This window comes from Solenopsis invicta, chromosome 8 (genome assembly GCF_016802725.1).
Source record: "Solenopsis invicta isolate M01_SB chromosome 8, UNIL_Sinv_3.0, whole genome shotgun sequence".
NCBI lineage: Eukaryota > Metazoa > Arthropoda > Insecta > Hymenoptera > Formicidae > Solenopsis > Solenopsis invicta.
The window spans coordinates 1399730-1417150 of record NC_052671.1 but is presented as its reverse complement, the minus strand read 5'-3'; the positions used below and the strand labels follow the sequence as shown (position 1 = coordinate 1417150).

At 37.2% G+C, this 17421-nt stretch overlaps 1 protein-coding gene and 1 long non-coding RNA gene across 7 annotated transcripts in view; one reads left to right on the top strand and one right to left on the bottom strand.

Annotated features, from left to right (window-relative positions):
* The window catches only part of LOC105192849 (homeotic protein antennapedia), a 107397-nt gene that overhangs the window by 68301 nt on the left and 21675 nt on the right, over nt 1-17421 (top strand). Inside the window, exon 1 of one of the 6 annotated variants that reach the window (XM_011157108.3) lies at nt 8674-8775. The exons of the other annotated variants lie outside the window; for them this stretch is intronic. The gene's annotated coding sequence lies outside the window, so the exon portion shown is untranslated. Of the gene's footprint in view, nt 1-8673; nt 8776-17421 lie in introns of those variants that run through there. 6 annotated transcript variants of the gene reach the window in all.
* Nucleotides 5043-7303, bottom strand: LOC120358603. Its single transcript, XR_005575488.1, has 3 exons — nt 6112-7303; nt 5443-5612; nt 5043-5373 (listed from the first exon to the last, which is right to left on the bottom strand). It is a non-coding gene; the product is annotated as an uncharacterized LOC120358603 (long non-coding RNA).

Here is a 17421-nt window from a genome sequence, read left to right as displayed (position 1 = left end):
AAATATAACGTATACAAATAATGCATTTTTAAAAAATTATTAAAAAAAATTTTTATTGAAAATTTTAAAGATATTTATGACGCTTATATCTGTTTCATGAGAAAGGCATAAATAATTAATTTTATTATGTAAATTTCACCTACTTTTTATTTTCAATCGGTCATGTGTATTGGTCCAAGAAAAAATAACATCAATAACTAATGCACGATGTTAATGCATTTTTCTCTATATTTTCAATTGCCGACGTTGCGACATTTCTCTCGTTAACATTAACGTGAAAAAAAGGCTTGGGGTACGAAACCGATAGAATTCTTATCCCTAAAAGCAACGACGCTGGTTGGCCGTGGTCCCCCTCACTCATATTACGTCCCTTCCGTCCGCGACTGAAGGGAGGAGGAAGAGGCAGCCAGTACAGGGGCAGGCAGTCAGGCAGGCAGGCAGGCAGGAGGCAGGCAGGGGGATCGTCGAGGCAGGAAATGAAGGGAGTAGTCTGGGGTGATAGGAAAATTTGATGGAGGGTGGCAGAGTGACAGGAGGAGAGGGGCGAAGGGAATAGAGGAGAGAGAGGAGCGGAGGGCTATCAATGACGCGTTAGAGCACGTCACGCTGCGCAATGCATCTGCCGCCATATGCCGTCATATATATTATCCTGGCGATACGTCAATTCGGCCGCTGATCATTATACTGATTACCGCAGCACGCAAACTACTCCGCATGTGTGGCCGCTCTCATGAGTCTGTTATTAATAAGCACGGTTTAACTTTCGATATCGACGAACGGTCGGGTGAGACGAACCACTTGTATTGAGATAACTTCCGCAACGTGTTGATCAGTCGCTTAAAACACAAATAACTTTCTATCTTCCAGGAAATGCATTATCTACTTGAATAGCGATTAGATAATTCGCTATTAGGATAAAATATGTGTAATATTTCAAAACAACATGAAATAATCACGAGAATATCCGTAAAAGGTCAAAGAACAAATTGTAAAAGGAAGAAGACACGAGAAAAAGAAAGCTCGGGCGACCTGTACGAATACCTAGCCTAAGCCATAAATTTTGATATTATATACGATGCCTCGGTTAGAGAGCTAAGAAAAAGGAAATAGAGAAAAGAGATACTTGTAACGTTGACGTAACCGGTAATACCTTCATGAGATTTTTAACTTTCTTTTTTCGATTCACAATGACGCAAAGTTTTCTCGATTTGCTTCGGACAAGCAGGCATACAAAGAAAGATAATACGACGAAAGAACAAGTTTCTACCTATCCCTTGACCTCGCTTCTCATTTCACTTCCTGGTATTACGTTCGATGGGATTAAGAGCATAAATTTTGTGTGTATATGTATATATACATACATGTATATATATATTTCCGTAAACTAATGACTAACAAGATAATTGGTCGATAAAATAATGCCCAGAAAACTGTTGAAAATTATAAAAGTTAATGTAACTGCATTTATAAAATTTACATACTGGTGAATATTGTTACATCTGTGTATAAAATCAAACAATTAATATTTTTAACATTTTATTTTGATTAAAGATGGAATTTATTTTCTGTTGTTTGAAAGTTTTGCAAAAGAATATTGTTAACAAGTGCCTTTTAAGAAATAATTTTATGTAAAAAATATTATTATGGATTCTACAAAAATTAAATTATACAATTTTCGTTAAAAAAAACTTTGTTATATCCTATTATATATACATATATATGTATGTTTTTAATTTTTTTACAATCTTTTGTAAGCACCATATTTTTTCAAAATTTCTAAGGAAAGGAAAAAGATGAAATATTTGAAAGGATAAAGCTAAACACGTTTTTAGCCATCGAGAAATATTTTTAACTTCCCGAAGCAAATGTTTGATTCTATGTTCAAAAACCGTGTAGTTATAGCGGATTTGCGAGTCCAAAGTACATTTTTATTCTGGGATAGAGAGCGAAGCGTATAACGCAGCCGACATCCCTTGTTATTTCTTCTATTTTCCGTTGCGATAAATCACGAATGCCGACGGACGGACTAAGGAAGTAGGGCCAACAGGGAGAGGGGGATCACGTTGCCGGACGCAAAACCAAAACCATAACGGCGAAGGATGTCAACATTCCTCACAATTTATAGAAGACGTTTTTAACTAAAAAATCATTGCCTATTTTTATAATAACAAATTCGATCTCAGATATAAATTCGGACGAAAAAACTAATTAACTTGTCAGTTGGCGCGCGTGAGTCTATTATTATAAACGTTCGTATTAAGTGCGATTTATGAAACAATTTTCGAGCAAATTTTAATCACTGTGAGCAAGTGTACGCGAATAGTTATGTGATCGATTTCGTCGCAACTCGGTCGCTATTCGCCGTAGTGCAATTAGTGAACCATATATCACGCGGATAACAAGATACGGCGCCCCGAAGGCGTCGCGTGGAACGCGCGGTAAAAAAAGAGACGACAGCGGGAACAAAAGAGGGTTGGGAAGGAGGGGGGCGACATACGGGGGCGAGATGGTAGCGACGTGCCGCTCATCGTCTCGAACGACGTTCTTCAAGAACAACTCCTAACTTTTTCTTGGTAGAGGAGAAAGGGAAGGGAGAGCGAAGGATAAAGTCTCCCCTCATATCCTTGCTTCCGTCGCTTCATCTCCTTTCTCGATTTCTCTACTCTAGTTTCTTCTCGGATGCGCCGTTGTTGCCAGAAAACCCGCACGCCATTCATCTTGCGACATCGGACGAAAATAACACGAATTTAAGAAGCTCACGCTCGTAAACAATAAAGGGGATGTGCGCTCCCGTTACATAATAACATCGTCTGGAATGAAGAAACTGTCTATGTTAGAAAGTGATATCTCTCTATTCCAAGGAAACTCAATTAGTTCTCAAACTTAGTTATCAGTGTTATTCACCATCGTAGAACAATAGAAACATTAAATATGTATTTGCTGTCAACGACCATAGGAAGTCGTTACTTTTTTTTATTTTTTATAATAACGATTTGGTAATGACGTTATAATTTTTCATAACGGTAATAGTAACGCTAGGATTGAGGGACAGTCATTTTTAACAAGTTAATTGATTCGTTAAATAATGAGCAAAAATAACGTAAATGTAATGCGTTATTCTGACTCGTTACGTAACGAGTAAAGAGTACAATTTAATATCTTTCAATGAGTAATTCATAATGGTAACGAAAAGTGACTTATTCCAACTCAGGCCTTACCATTAGTATTATAGAAAAATTGTAATATTATTATCAAATTGTATAAAAAAGTATAAAAAAATAACGAGTAATGAGTTACTTATTGTAACCCATTACTTCCTATCGCTATTTATTAATTACCATCGCATTCGTAGTCGGTTTCATTTAAGTAATGTGAATGCAAATTGCAGCATGCCATTTAAATTAATTATCCTAACATGTTATTATAATTTTAGCACTAATGCTCTTATCTTGAGTGAAACGCGTTTTTGTATTTATATATGTTGCAATATACAGTGATATATTATTTTTGATAATTGTGATAAAGTCGAAAAAATTTAATTTATTGCAACAAATATGTATTGTAATTTTCGATTATATTTTTTCAACTTTTTCAACAATGATAAAATTATTAAAAATAGTACCGCTGTATGATCCAACAATACTACACTTTATTCTAAAAATTAGTTATATTCTACATATATAAAATTGAATTGCATAACTTTACTGCACAGTGATCAAGATACAGAAATTACGTGAACAAATTAACAATTAGGACAGTAAATATTTAATAACTTGACACTTATTATGTAAACCGATTATATAAATAGAAAGAAGCGCGGCTTTTACATTTGTATCGAAGAAGGAGGAAATGTGAGCATGTCAACAAATTGAAAAATATAAATGAAAAATGAAGAAGTATGGCAAAAGTGCGAGTACTCTCGGGTTAAGAATATGTCAGAGCACGTGGCTCTCTCAGAAGATCAAGAACTGGTGGAATACACCTGGTGTGTTCTCATGAATTCGTTGCCGTTCCTCACGCATCTCTTCTCCCCTCCCGAACTTTACACATGTAGCTAACAACGTTCTGTGTTCGGCGCGTCTGGATCCTGCGCGGGGCGCCGTGTTGAGCTTGTTGGTTATGCTAATGGTATTCGCACGCATGTGGGCTGTAGTACCATGGTGGAAACTCATGCACGGGCACAATGCCATCCCGATTTGTTACTACAAAAGTCACGAAGCGTGACGTAACGGCACATTAAACACACCGATGTCTCAATAAGTTACGCGATCTCAATTGCCGACCGAAATATGATTCGACAATTATGTTCCTCTAACGAGGTGCAATCTGCATTAAAAATTATATTGCAGATTTCTCTGTAACACCCTTTAAATATGTGATTATTGCGAATGTATTTATTTTAACGTATTACGCATTAATTATTAAAAGCTTGATTAGAATTATTGTTTTCTCATCAAATGCAATATATACATATGAAACAATATAAAAATTATACATTACGTAACGTCGTTATCAATAATTATTTAAAAAATGTCGAGAGTGATTTTTAATTATGTTTCTTACAAAAATTAAACACACGACTATTATCGAAAAGTTTTTCTGTGGAGATCAAGAGTTTTTCGTGGAATATCCCTAGTGTATTCTATTATTAATCGAATCAATTTGATACGATAATGACCAAAATACTTACATTAGATGATTGTGCTTCGTAAGAGAATCAGCGTAATAAGTGGGCCTTAGGGAGTCGTAAGGATACACTACGACGTCCTTTCTTCGATATATACGACCACCATTTCCAACAAGGGTGCTTCTGCTTACTCTACGTGTTCGCGTGTAATTATAAATCATTTATTTCTAAGATTTCTCGTTGATCGGTTGCACATTTTATTGGATTAGAAAATTCTTCATTATTCTTCTTAATTTACTACAATGATATATTACATTAATATATTAAAATCAATTTCTTTTTAAATTTGTTATTGATTATATTTTTAACGTACATTAACCTATAAACTTTTTGCAACAATTTACACGAACAGGATTGAGTCTTTTACAATTATTTAATTATTGATATTAATTAGCGAAATCGATTATAAAACTTGATAAAACACCGAAGTATCTTTAGAGACTCACCAGCGCGAGGAACAAAGAGATTGCACATATTAACGCTCGACCCTCGATCAAAGGGCAATTATTTTCCAACTCTTCTGAAATACCGGAACGTATCGATCGGGTCGATCAACGAGTCAGAAGGAGCGTATGGTTGATGTGCGTGCGGTTACGTTAGAGGTCGGCTGTTCGAAGTTCGTCGGCAGGCAGGATATCATCTACGGTACCTCTCGTTCCTCTCGTACAACGTACAGGAGGGAGCGGCTACGGAACAGCATATAATTATCGGTACCGTAATGGCGATCATAAGTCATGGGCGCTTCTCTCCCTCACCCGGTTCCTTCTCTTCTCTGGTTGGGACTGCGGGTCAGCCTGCGGGTAGAGAACGAATGCGGATGAGAAATGGAGTCGATTGGATAAAGTCATCACTTCGCCGCTCGGACGCAGGCCAACTCCATTTTCTTCGAAAAAAAATTTCCACCCTCGTAGGATCTCGGACAAATCTGGGAACGATTCGAAAGATTTCTATTAATAGACGTAACAAATAAATTATGAAAGAAACGCGGTGCTTTATTTTTTGTATTAAAATGATAATTCTCTTTAATGTAGCAGAATTACTTGAATGCTCATCTTTGACAGCATTTGTATAATTATATTCTTATAAAATTACATAAAAAATCTCAAAATTAACTTTAATTGAAGTATCGAATTTCTGGATTATATTTTTCTTTATTATAAAAATTAATTAAATTACAATTTTTTATTTTATACATATACATACATATGAAATAAAAAATAATAAATTATATGTATATGTATATGTATACGTATATCTGTTCCAATATTTAGAATTGCAATATTTGCATCAAGATTAATTACATCTGTTTGGTATTAACATAAAGAATAAGTTGTTGGATTATGTTGGATGTAATGTCTAGACGTCTCGCACATAAGGTCAAAAGTGACGGCCATGTTAGTAAAGTCACATTCTTCCTCGCTCACCAAAATGTCAGCCTCTGGATGTCAGCTTCGGACAATGGCGGGCTGTTCATTGGTCGTCAATGATAAACCCTCGATGCGAATGTGTTGGTTCACATATCCTTTTTCATTCACGGGCATACACACGCGCGTTTCATCGCGATACCTGTTCCTAGCTATTATAGAGCCGGCCCTTCGACCGGCTGACATTCTTGCGTTTCAAGAAGCTGGAACTTGGTCACGCGTCGATAGCAGGGGAAATAAAACTAAAGAAATGCGAATATAAAGAGGATATATTTTTAAAAGTATAATATCTTTTATGATTTAACCCTATTGCAAAATTTCATTTTAGTGCAATAATTTAAAAGCAACAATTTTACGTTGCTATAAAGTATCTTCTTGTTACTACGGTTGCTCCGATGGGTGTTCACGCTTCGTTGCGAAAGTGGGGTGGTCGGAAAGGAAATGGACAAAACTGGAGCCGAAGACCGGAAAGAGCACCGCAGAGGGGATGATTTCGAGCCGGTGGTAAATAAGAATTATGATTCGTCCGCGTCGGTGGAAACGAAAGGGACCAAGTTGCTTTTCTGACATTCGTATGTATGTACTTCTCGTATTTTCGTTCTCTCAGACATTTCTTCTTCTCCCTTTTCTTTCCATTTCCTTTCCACTCTTTATTCCTTTCCTTTTTTTGATTCCAAAATCGCGCGAATTAAGACGAGTACTCAATTTTAACAAGAATAACGAAGAATCTCGAAGCGATACAACTTATGGTTTTATTTCTAGTGATATTTTCTTTAAGGTAATTTCCATTTGCGTCGATACGCGCTCGTGTTACTTTCGCTTTCGTGCAAGGCACACAGTTCCTCGATGTTGTCACAGTTAGGGGGGGATTGTCCGAAGAGGGATGGAGAAACGACTAGTCAAGGGAAAGAGCCTGCGACACGGAGAGGGAAGGCGGGGGTTTCGTCACGATGGGTGGGGTTGGTTTCAAAGGGGCTTTCGGGGTGGGGTGCGCTGACAGCTCGACGCTTTCGTCCGTTCCACGCTCGACGGGAGGATACGCTTCTCTGCACACATTCACGTCCGCCCGTACTCGCGCGCACACGCACGCGCGATGCTCGCGGAATTGGTTAACGCGTGGTGGATATCCCAGCGTTCCGTCGCCGTTCTGTCCCTCTTTTTTTCTCTTTCTCTCTCTCTCTCTCCCCTCTCTCTCTCTCTCGCTCGCCTTCTCTGTCGGTTCCTCCATTCTCATCTCCCCTCTCCCCGACACGCGTGCACGTGAACACGCACACGCATAGTTCACGTCTGCTGTTCGCTTCTCGATGCCGCGTTAGTCATGTTGTGTAGTCTTTCGTTTCTGTCTGTGCTTCTGCGGAGTCGAAGGCCCTGACACACGTCGACTCGTGCGGGCCGTATCGTGCGTACGCGAGCATTCGAGACGCGTGCATTTCGCTGTCATCTGTCGCAGCGATCGAGAGCGCGAAGAGTCTTTGCGTGTTAACACGGTGAAAGTTCATCGGGAATCGCAGTCGTTGTTGCTCCGAAAACAAAAAGTGCAATTAGATATACCCAATGATCTTCTCTCCTTTTTGCACGCGCACACGTATACGAAAGATCCGTCGTTGATTTTGTAAATCACGCAACACGAACGATATCTTCACGTGGAAGAGAAGTGAAAGAAGAGAACGCGCGCCAAATTTGAACGGTACAATTGTTGCGCCGAGAAACGCAAATGTCAAGTCAAACGTGTTTCACAAGTCGAACGCGTAATGTTAAGTACAGTGAAACTGGCGTGCATTAGATTTACGCACGTGTCACGGATGCGAAGCAACGATCTACATTTAAGGTCATCGGGAAGTTGTTGAGAATTGTTAATTGTGCACACGAGGAATTTTATATTTTCGACTATATAACTTTACGATTGCGCACTGCATACCGGAGTAAAGAGAGATGGAACAGCGATTATTCCGCAGACAATCACTCGAAGAACGTGTCTTCTCATCCAGTAAGAGCTGCGTATGAAAATTATGAATCGCTAAATCTCTCGATCGCACTCAGCTCCCGATTACTCGCCTTAAATCAGCATCGCGCAAAGATCGCGACGGATAAGCGTTTTATTAGAAGCTCCTACACTTCCTGGATTTCGGTCGGCAACCACGCCGTTCCAGAATACGCTGCGTAGTCGGCTGCAGGTCCGTTATATCAGCGTGTGCACGAGGACTAATTACCGTCGTCACGCGGCTGCATCGCGATGTGAATCACCTAAATGCTGGCTCGAAATTCGCTCGGCGATTCTTACCCAGAGAGATTCCTCGATCGCGCTTGCTCGCGATACGAAAGCGTGACGAGAGACACCGACAAATTGACACCTGTGTACACGTAATTGGCACCGTTTGCACAGTTTGCCGACAGCCGCCTGTCGGTTTTTCGCGGTTGACAACGACGCGGGACCGATAAGGACGCTCCGGCCGCGACGATCGCGTCCGGTGCGCGTAATTGCCAGCCTGCTTGTTACTCGTGCTGGCCAGTAATGTTAATTAGCTGATAGCTGGCGCGGGAAGAGGCCTGCCGTGCGCGCGGGAGTATGCGTCGGGAGACGATGGTGTGCGTAAGTCGTGAACGCGTGAATCGACGATCTTAGCCGCGGGAAGTCGAATGCGAAGACGGATCATGTGGAGAAAGGTATGTTTGCTTCACGCATTAGTGAATTGTTCGTGAAAGATATCTCGCGAAGCTACAAAAGTCCACTTAACCACGATTACTCAATTGTTTAATAATTATTAAAGCTGCGCTCTGATCATTCTTCAACAATTGAAAGGTGGATTGCTGCAAGCGGTTCATCGATCGATCAATGTAGTGCTCAATGGACCACTCTTGACACTCTAATTTGCAATTATCCAACCTTCGAATCTTTCAAAGAAGCTGTGATATATCGGGGTCGTCCCACACTCATATTAGACGGTTAACTTCGAACATGTGGAATGTGAAAATAAATGTCCTACTAAATACGATGCTCCCATATTATCACGGATTAAGATCTTAAACTTCTCCCGGATGCTTCGGATCCGGCAACCGATTTTGTTAGCGAAGGCGGGAGAACGCACACAGGTGACTTGGTAGGAAAAGCATGACAGGTCGCTTGGTTACCTGAAGAGATAAGAGAGTCATCTCGTATAATAGTCGACCTGGTCCGGCTTTCCGGTTTTTCGTTTCGTCACGCACGCGATCCTCTCATCGTTCTATCAGGGAACACGATGGCGATCGTAAAACGATAAAACGTGGAAGCTAGGTGGTCTCGATTGCAGCAAAATCACTGAAGTTTCGCTAAATGCTTATTATTATATCCGATGTACATACAACAGTTACATACAACAATCCGAGACATTTCGATACGGTATCAGGACCCTACGAATATTTAATGAGCCACAAACCCTTCGATTTGACGAGGGTCACCGACAAAGGATTAAGCTTATCGTCTTTCATTGTAGTAAGAAAGCTCCATGCACGATTACGAGGAATTAGGTAACAGGATTATTTTTTCTCAATCACTTTTCTCATTATATGATGCCAATGTTTATAAAGGCTAACGATATCAATTTGATATTAATGTCCATAAATCGTCATATTTAAATCGGGAATAATCACATTTAATATACACTAGAATGCAGAAAATTTTTTATCTCTATATACTAAAACTTTTATTAATCCATTAATATAGGTACGATTTAATTTATTATACTTGTTCCTTATTCTTTAAGGAAAAACAATTTTTTTATTTATTGTTTCAATCTTCAATACAAATCTGAATCAAATGAATAAAATGTGAATTCGCGTATTTAATTTAGGTAGTATCTATTTTTACGCGTTTGTAAAATGTGTCAGGATGTTATTTCCTTTTCTGAATTAAGTTCCATATATTTATCCTGTCTACCTTTCCAGATAGCGAGTATAGTATAGAGGGATGATTCGCGGTACCGCGACGCGACGGGAACGAAAGACGCTTCGCTGCGTTTCTGATTTACTGGCTGCGCAGGTATGAGGTTAGCGACATATAGTGTAAAAGAGAAGCTTGGTACAAGCGTGAAGAAGAGCAGAAAGCAAAAGGGGTAATCCTATACGGACGGACGCGTTGGTATCATACGGTTTAAAATGGTTGTACTATATGTCTCGTTTTTGCTATTTTTGCTTGCAATATATCATTCATCATATACTTTATATTTTTAACATTATAATCATCATGTATATTTATAATATTGTTTTTAACGAAAAAATATCGTTCATACCTCTATCATAAGCTAAACTTCGGGATCGACGTTCTGAAATTTTGAAACTCTTTAAAATGCAATTAAATTGTAATCATGTCAAATCATTAAAACGTAAAAAAATTATAAATGAAGAAATTAATAATAAATAAAAGAATAAAAGAATTTTTACTGAAAAATAAGGAACAAGTATTAAAACAGCTTTTGAAAGCTCTGATAATGTTAAAAGTGTAGTTGAAGTTGCGCACGCAAATATAAACTTCTTTCTATTAATTGATTTAAATAATTTTTAATTAAACTAAAACATATATAATGTAAAATAATATGCGAATCAATATTATATATTTTTAAATAACAATTATTTTTAAGAAATTATACCGCTCTAGGACATCTTCCAAAATAGGACAAATTTTGCTCTCGTGTATTTTGAACTTTACTCTTCCCTCCAGGCTTTTGTAGAAATGCATAACACGTATATCAATAACGCGAATTAACTGCGCTTAGAACGAAAGGGTAGCAAGGCGAAGAGGGAGCGATGCGTGGATCATTGAATTACTTCGGTTGCAGAATGATAGACGTTACGCGATACGAATGATGTTTCTAATGACGCCGTACGGTATTTTCAAGCGCGATAAATCACAGCGGCGGCTCGTAAACCATAAGGGAGTCGATATGTGTATCAATGTGGGCCGAGGCGCGATGATGAAGGGGGTACGGAAACGGGAAGAGTCGGTGCCCACGCTAACGTTATGCTGCGGTATGAATGGAACGCTTTTGCGGAGGTTGCCTTATAGAAGGTGGTTAGCGAAGATATTTATTACCCTTTGAACGGTTATCGGCACGCCGTACAGCATTCCATTGTGAAAAATTGTCAGCGCTTTCACGGGCGCGGACCGTATTCTTTTCGCTTCCCGTTTCTTTTTAAAGCTCGGAGCGAGGATGGTATTCTATGCAATTGCGTCAGAGATACGTGATAAGTCTTCAAGCTGCACGTTATTTCCGAAAGAGATATTTTTTTAAATTTATATACAATAATTTTTACATAGTTAATTAAGTCGGAAATCGTTATTTCCACATTCTGAAAGAATTTCTATTTTGATGAATCAATAAATAATTGATATATATTATTTATTGATAGCTTGGGCCATTCAATCATTTACATCGGGTTGTAAAATCGGGTGCGCTCGTTTAAATTAGCGTTTTATTTTCAATTGCCGTGCGAAGATCAAATTGCCCGGCAGCCGGCACATATATTGACCTTCGCCGCTCAGGGAGCAGCGATTATCTCCCACGGTCTTCCGATTTAATTAAGCACGAGCTTTAGCTTCGTAGCCCTTAACTTTCGATATTAGGCCCGCGGCGTATCTACCGAGGATCGGCCGAGTAGATTCCAACTCTCGCCCACACATACGCACACGAGGCACATATATCGCGTGCGGTGCGCATCTTCGCGACTCCGAGTAAATCGGTATAGGCGATCTCGTTCCCAAACTCCGCTGGGGACTCCAGTGGGGTGAGCCACCCTTTGTTCGCGGCGTCGGATCTACCGGGCTTTCAGGCACCCCGCCATCCGGCAATCCTCCGTCGCTGAGCGTCGCGACGCTCCCTACCACCCATCGCTCTATCCTACCCACTCTCCGTGCGTTTGCCCCTACCCTTCTTGCCGTTCGCTCGAGGGTGTCTGCCACGGCCTTTGTGCTCTTGTCAACTTGTCAAACTACCCCTACCGCGGGATCCCCCGTCCCCGATAGCATCCAATACCATGTCCGTACCATCGGCCCCTCTACACCTCCGGCCAAATCCTCGATCTCACCCTCTTAGAACGGGCACCCCACCCTTCGGCCACCCCAGCCTTCTTTCCTCTCTCTTTCTATTTCTTTCCTTGTTTTTCTTTGCTTCCCGTTTGATTTTTGCGTTCGAGACATCGACCGTGCGAGGTAAGAGCAGCTGCAATTTCCGCCTTTCAAGGCGTTCTCTACCAACAGTTTCTCCCAACAATCGCAGCGAGTTTTTACTCACAAATTGCAAAGCATCTATTCATACGGATGGTGAATATCGTATACAAATTTATTTTTTAACTATTTTTATATCTCTGTCTTTTAATCGAGTAAACAATTTTTTTTTTTCAGTAGTTGTTTATATTGGTCATTTACAGATTATAACATACGTGGCGTTATACAATTTCATGAGTTGCGTGAAAAAGTTATCGAGTTTAATCTTAAGACGTAAACACGTTAGTTCTCTGATCTTTTACATAATGTAATCGTGATATAAAAGTAATAATCGTTAGTTCTTAATAATAGTCGGCTATTATTATAAGTTATTATACACTTATGACGACCTACGCCGCAATTTCCGAAACAGACTGATTATGCTTTCTACGCGGATGCGCGTATCTACGTGCGATCAAGATTTATGATATGAGCCGGCTTCTTATTTCTTAATTGTATAATGTTTATGCACTTCTATTTTTATCTTATCGCGAGAAATATGCACACACAAAGACGAAAGCAGATACATAAACAAGCAAAGTTTAAACATTTTACTTGTTATGATTATTATCACATCTAATATTGTAGCAACTATAGCGTTGCTAATTACATTTCACAGACTTATGGACAAATGTAATATATACCGAATAGTTTCCTAATTTTTCTTATTGCTCTCCTCGTTCTATTTCTCTACAGTTTTAGTGAAAAAATTATTATCTCAATATTGTAGCAATGTCTTAAAAATTTACTTATAAATATTTTTTTAATTTAAACTTTTTTTTATACATAACTTTTCATATGTGTATTGTGAGTACATTTTATAAATTAATGAATTTCGACTCGTATGACTCACAGAATTAAATAGAAGTCGTTTCAACGGATTTTCCCATCTCAAAGTTCATTAATTTCGATTCGTTGTCACGCCGACGATTTTAATTCGAAAGTACGTCGCGTATTTTCTCGGCTCGCAGCCGTAATATAAATTACCTCGAGATAATTTCAAAGTTGTGCCGACAGTGTCGGGTGCTGTGGCCGACGATGCCAAAATTTTTCAGTAGACACGGTCAACTCCCGTGCCGCTGTTTATTTTGACATTCCGATGTTCTAGCTGTATACGTGCCATATAGTTTATTTCTGCGTTCATCATGTCACGCTCTAAGTTCGCATATTTACACGAGTCATCTTAACTCAACGTTCTCCGCAAATTTCCAGCAGTTTCATAAATTATCTCAAGAAATAGTCAATTTAACTGTAACTTTATTGCGCGAGAGAAAAGTGTTTAAATGTTTGTTATTATTTATAATTCTTATTTTGTTCTCGTTTTCTACTATACAGAAAATTTATGTTAAATTTAAAATATATTGCATGTCTCTCAAACAATCCACTCAAATTTATGTTAATTTAACAAAAGATAAATATGTTAGAAAGTGTTATAAATATTATGTAAAAACATTAACATAAAAAGTGTAACATTTTAATACAATTTGAAAACAAATCGTGGGAGCAAGTTTCTTTAGTAAAATAACATTTATAATGTGTTGGCACGCAATTTATCTTAGAATTTACGTTTTAAAACTACATTACTTTGATATCATTTGTTTATTTATCCATATTATTTTAACACTAAAAAATGTTGAATATTAATTTAGCACGAGATATTCAAATAACATAATCTCATTATATTTCAAATTAACTTTTGAATACGTTAAAATTTCAACATAAAAATTTTAACGAGAACCGGTGTAACATACGAGTAAAAATAACATACAAAACTTATCTACATTTCATTCTGATTACTATTGTATTAGTGTAAGATATAGCACTAGTGTTCCATATGCGTATCATAATCCTTTAGTAATTGCTGGTCATTCGACAATAGGCACGTTAAACGATGCTCTAATAGTTTTCGGTGTGAATGGGATTTCAAGGATGTACAAGGCGTTGCCGAAATTTCTGACGCGCCATGTACAAGTTGTCTGTGTTGAGAGCAGAGGAGACATACGGTGAACAAAACTTCAACTCAGGATGTGTTCGCGCAACGTCTTGAACGTGCGAGTGTGTTGGTTGATTTATAGGGTGACGTCAAAACTTTGTACTCTCCGCCGTGTCTCGGCAGCCTTATAGATACCCCCTCGCGCTTGCGACGAAATAAAGGCTCGGCTTCGTAATTTCGAGTTTGCTGTCGCTATTGTGCATAAAGACACACCCAGTTTGTACGTACACGTGTATATGTGCTTCTGTTTCATCTCGATAATTTATGTTGTCAAACGTTGTAGTTAACGATTCTGAGACTCATCAGACTTTTCTGTATTTATACAAAATCTTTATTTTATCCTCTAATATCATGTAATACATAAACTTTAAAACCGTGTTATAACAAAGGATTCCCTTGGTATTATGTAGTCACGTGCAACTCTCGTCTCATCGTTTCACCCACATACGCGTAAATTATGAATTATCCGTGCGTCTACTTTTCCCATGTTGTCCTGGAAAATAACTAGTTTCCATCATGAATCTTGATTATCTAATTTAAATCAGAGGAAAGTGTGATGTCGCGATAAGTGAAAATAGTCTATATTATAAAATAAATTAATTGCGACGGTCGATCACAAAATATTGTTTTATGACTTTAAAGAAATATTTATTGCGCATTTATTTTTATATATTCCGATTAATTTATATCAGTCTTCTGAAACAACTGAAAAATATATTGAGTTTTGAGCAAACACTTCATTTTTTATATTAAAGATATTATTCTTATCTCTTTTTAAGAAGATTAATTGAAATACATCAATTTATATTATTTGAATAATTCAATATTAAGATTGCAGCTCACAATGATTCTGATATAAGTTTACAATACGTACACGGAAAAAAAGTTTTGCTTCCAGATGTAAAAATAGTTCTGTTGGATCATCAAAATAATTATATTGGACACTAAGCTAGTTGCTAAATGTCAAAACTTTTTTGCAGCAGTATCATCATGCTTGTGTTTTCTACATAATTATTTTAATCAATATAACATTATTTTCTGATCCGCATTTAGTTTATTTAGATGTTGCACATTTTTAGATACTGCAATGTATTTGTTTTTTCTAGATGAAATTAATTTATAATTAATGTTAGGCTAAATATCTTTTATGTTAAATGCAAGATTGCGCGCAACATTTTACTTAAAAATTTAATTTAGTTCTGTCATATGGACGCATGATTATCTACATTTCACCCGGTGAAACTTTTACCAAGTTCTTTTACAGAACTTTTACCACTTTGCGATAGCATCTGGTTGCCAGATAATTCAACCTGCGCGTTAAACCTACCGTTAATTAAGTGAAATCTGGAGTGATTAACCCTCGACTTCTGACTCAGCGCACCTCAAATCGGGAACATTTGCAGGCTCCAGAATGACACTCCTTATTCGTGTATCAGTAACAATCTGTTCCAACTCGGCGAGTCGCGGTACCGTTAACATTAACTGAAATGCGTGTCATAAGATCTTACGAGCAATTAATTTTTACTGGTCCGAAATTACGCGTGTTTATTTGACGCGTCTGCGTCGAAAGCAGCAACATCACTAGAGATTCTGCCACGTATAACGGTAGTGTCTCGAAAGTAGAGAATTTCTTGTCCACCTTACGCGCATAAATTTTACGTAACAATGACCATTGTGCTTTTATACCTTGGTTCGAAGGAGAAAGTTGAATCTCGTCTTTTCCCGAATACTAGTAAACCGACAAAAAAAACTTTTGTATACTACGAAATGTGAAAGTATGCGAAATTGCGTAACGGAACGCTCTCGGCATTTACACCTATTGGCAAAAATTGAAGATGAGTTGGAACCCTTGGAGAGACTAACAGAAAATCATAGAAAGTGTCGAGTATCCCGCGGGGAAAGAGCTAAAATTGCGAAAGTGCTTTTTAATAGTATTCCAGCGTTTCAGTGTTACGATTTATTGCTCTTTACATTTCTTTTCGTTATAACTAATAATTGACAGACAAGAATACAGTAGATAAGAACAAGCAAGTATTTTCTATAAATCAATTTTTTAACATGATTAATATAATAGTTTAAACTGTTATAATTATAGTTGTAAACATATTTATGAAAAATTTATCTGATACACATTAATTGTGTACTAATATTTTTTCTCATTTGATATATATAATTTACAATTATTATACATTTGCAATTATTTAATGAATGTGATTCTGATCTTTTTAGATTACATATGATTAATTATTTTAATAAATTTTATATTGATATAGAGATAGCTTAGATTTTTTTGAGCCTTTTTTATTTCTGGATTTTTTGACAAATTATATTAATAAATAATTCTGTAATGGAAATATTAAATCTTTCAAAAATAATAGCTTTCTGACATATAACATATACTCTGTAAAGTACAACGTATAACATGTATACATAAATATAAGCTTTTTTTAGCTCGACGATCAGTTTTGATGGGATTTATCAACAAATAAATTAAATTAAGTAAATTAAATTAAAAATTATGCATATTTAAAAAGAATTTATCTAATATTTGTACAAGTTTTATCATACGTACACACATACAACTTACAAGCAGTTGCAATTATTCAGTAAATATTATTCTGATCTCTTAAACTACGTGCTGCTAATTGCTTTTAATAGGTTAATAAATTCCATGTAATTAAAACAGCACTATATGTTAAACACGAAAACCAAGTTATCGAAGCTCGTTTATCGCACCGCCTCTTGCATTCTTAAATCACTCGTTTACATTCGTCTTCACGTGCATACGTGTATACTACTTTGTAGTATAAATGTAATTAATACACAATCACATGAACAACGCAAGTATTTACAATATATGAAAATTAAAGTTTTAAAATGAAAATATTTATGCTGCAGAATATTACAGTAAACGTGTAGGCCACGTTATTGTATGTCTGTAGTTCAAATAGTGCGTAATTAATATAAATGAAGTTTAAACTTTAAAGCGATTTATATACGCAACACATACACAATAAAACTCAATACTAAATAAAATCCTCTTTTAAATTTACCATTTAAATATGTGCTTTACGTTTAGAGC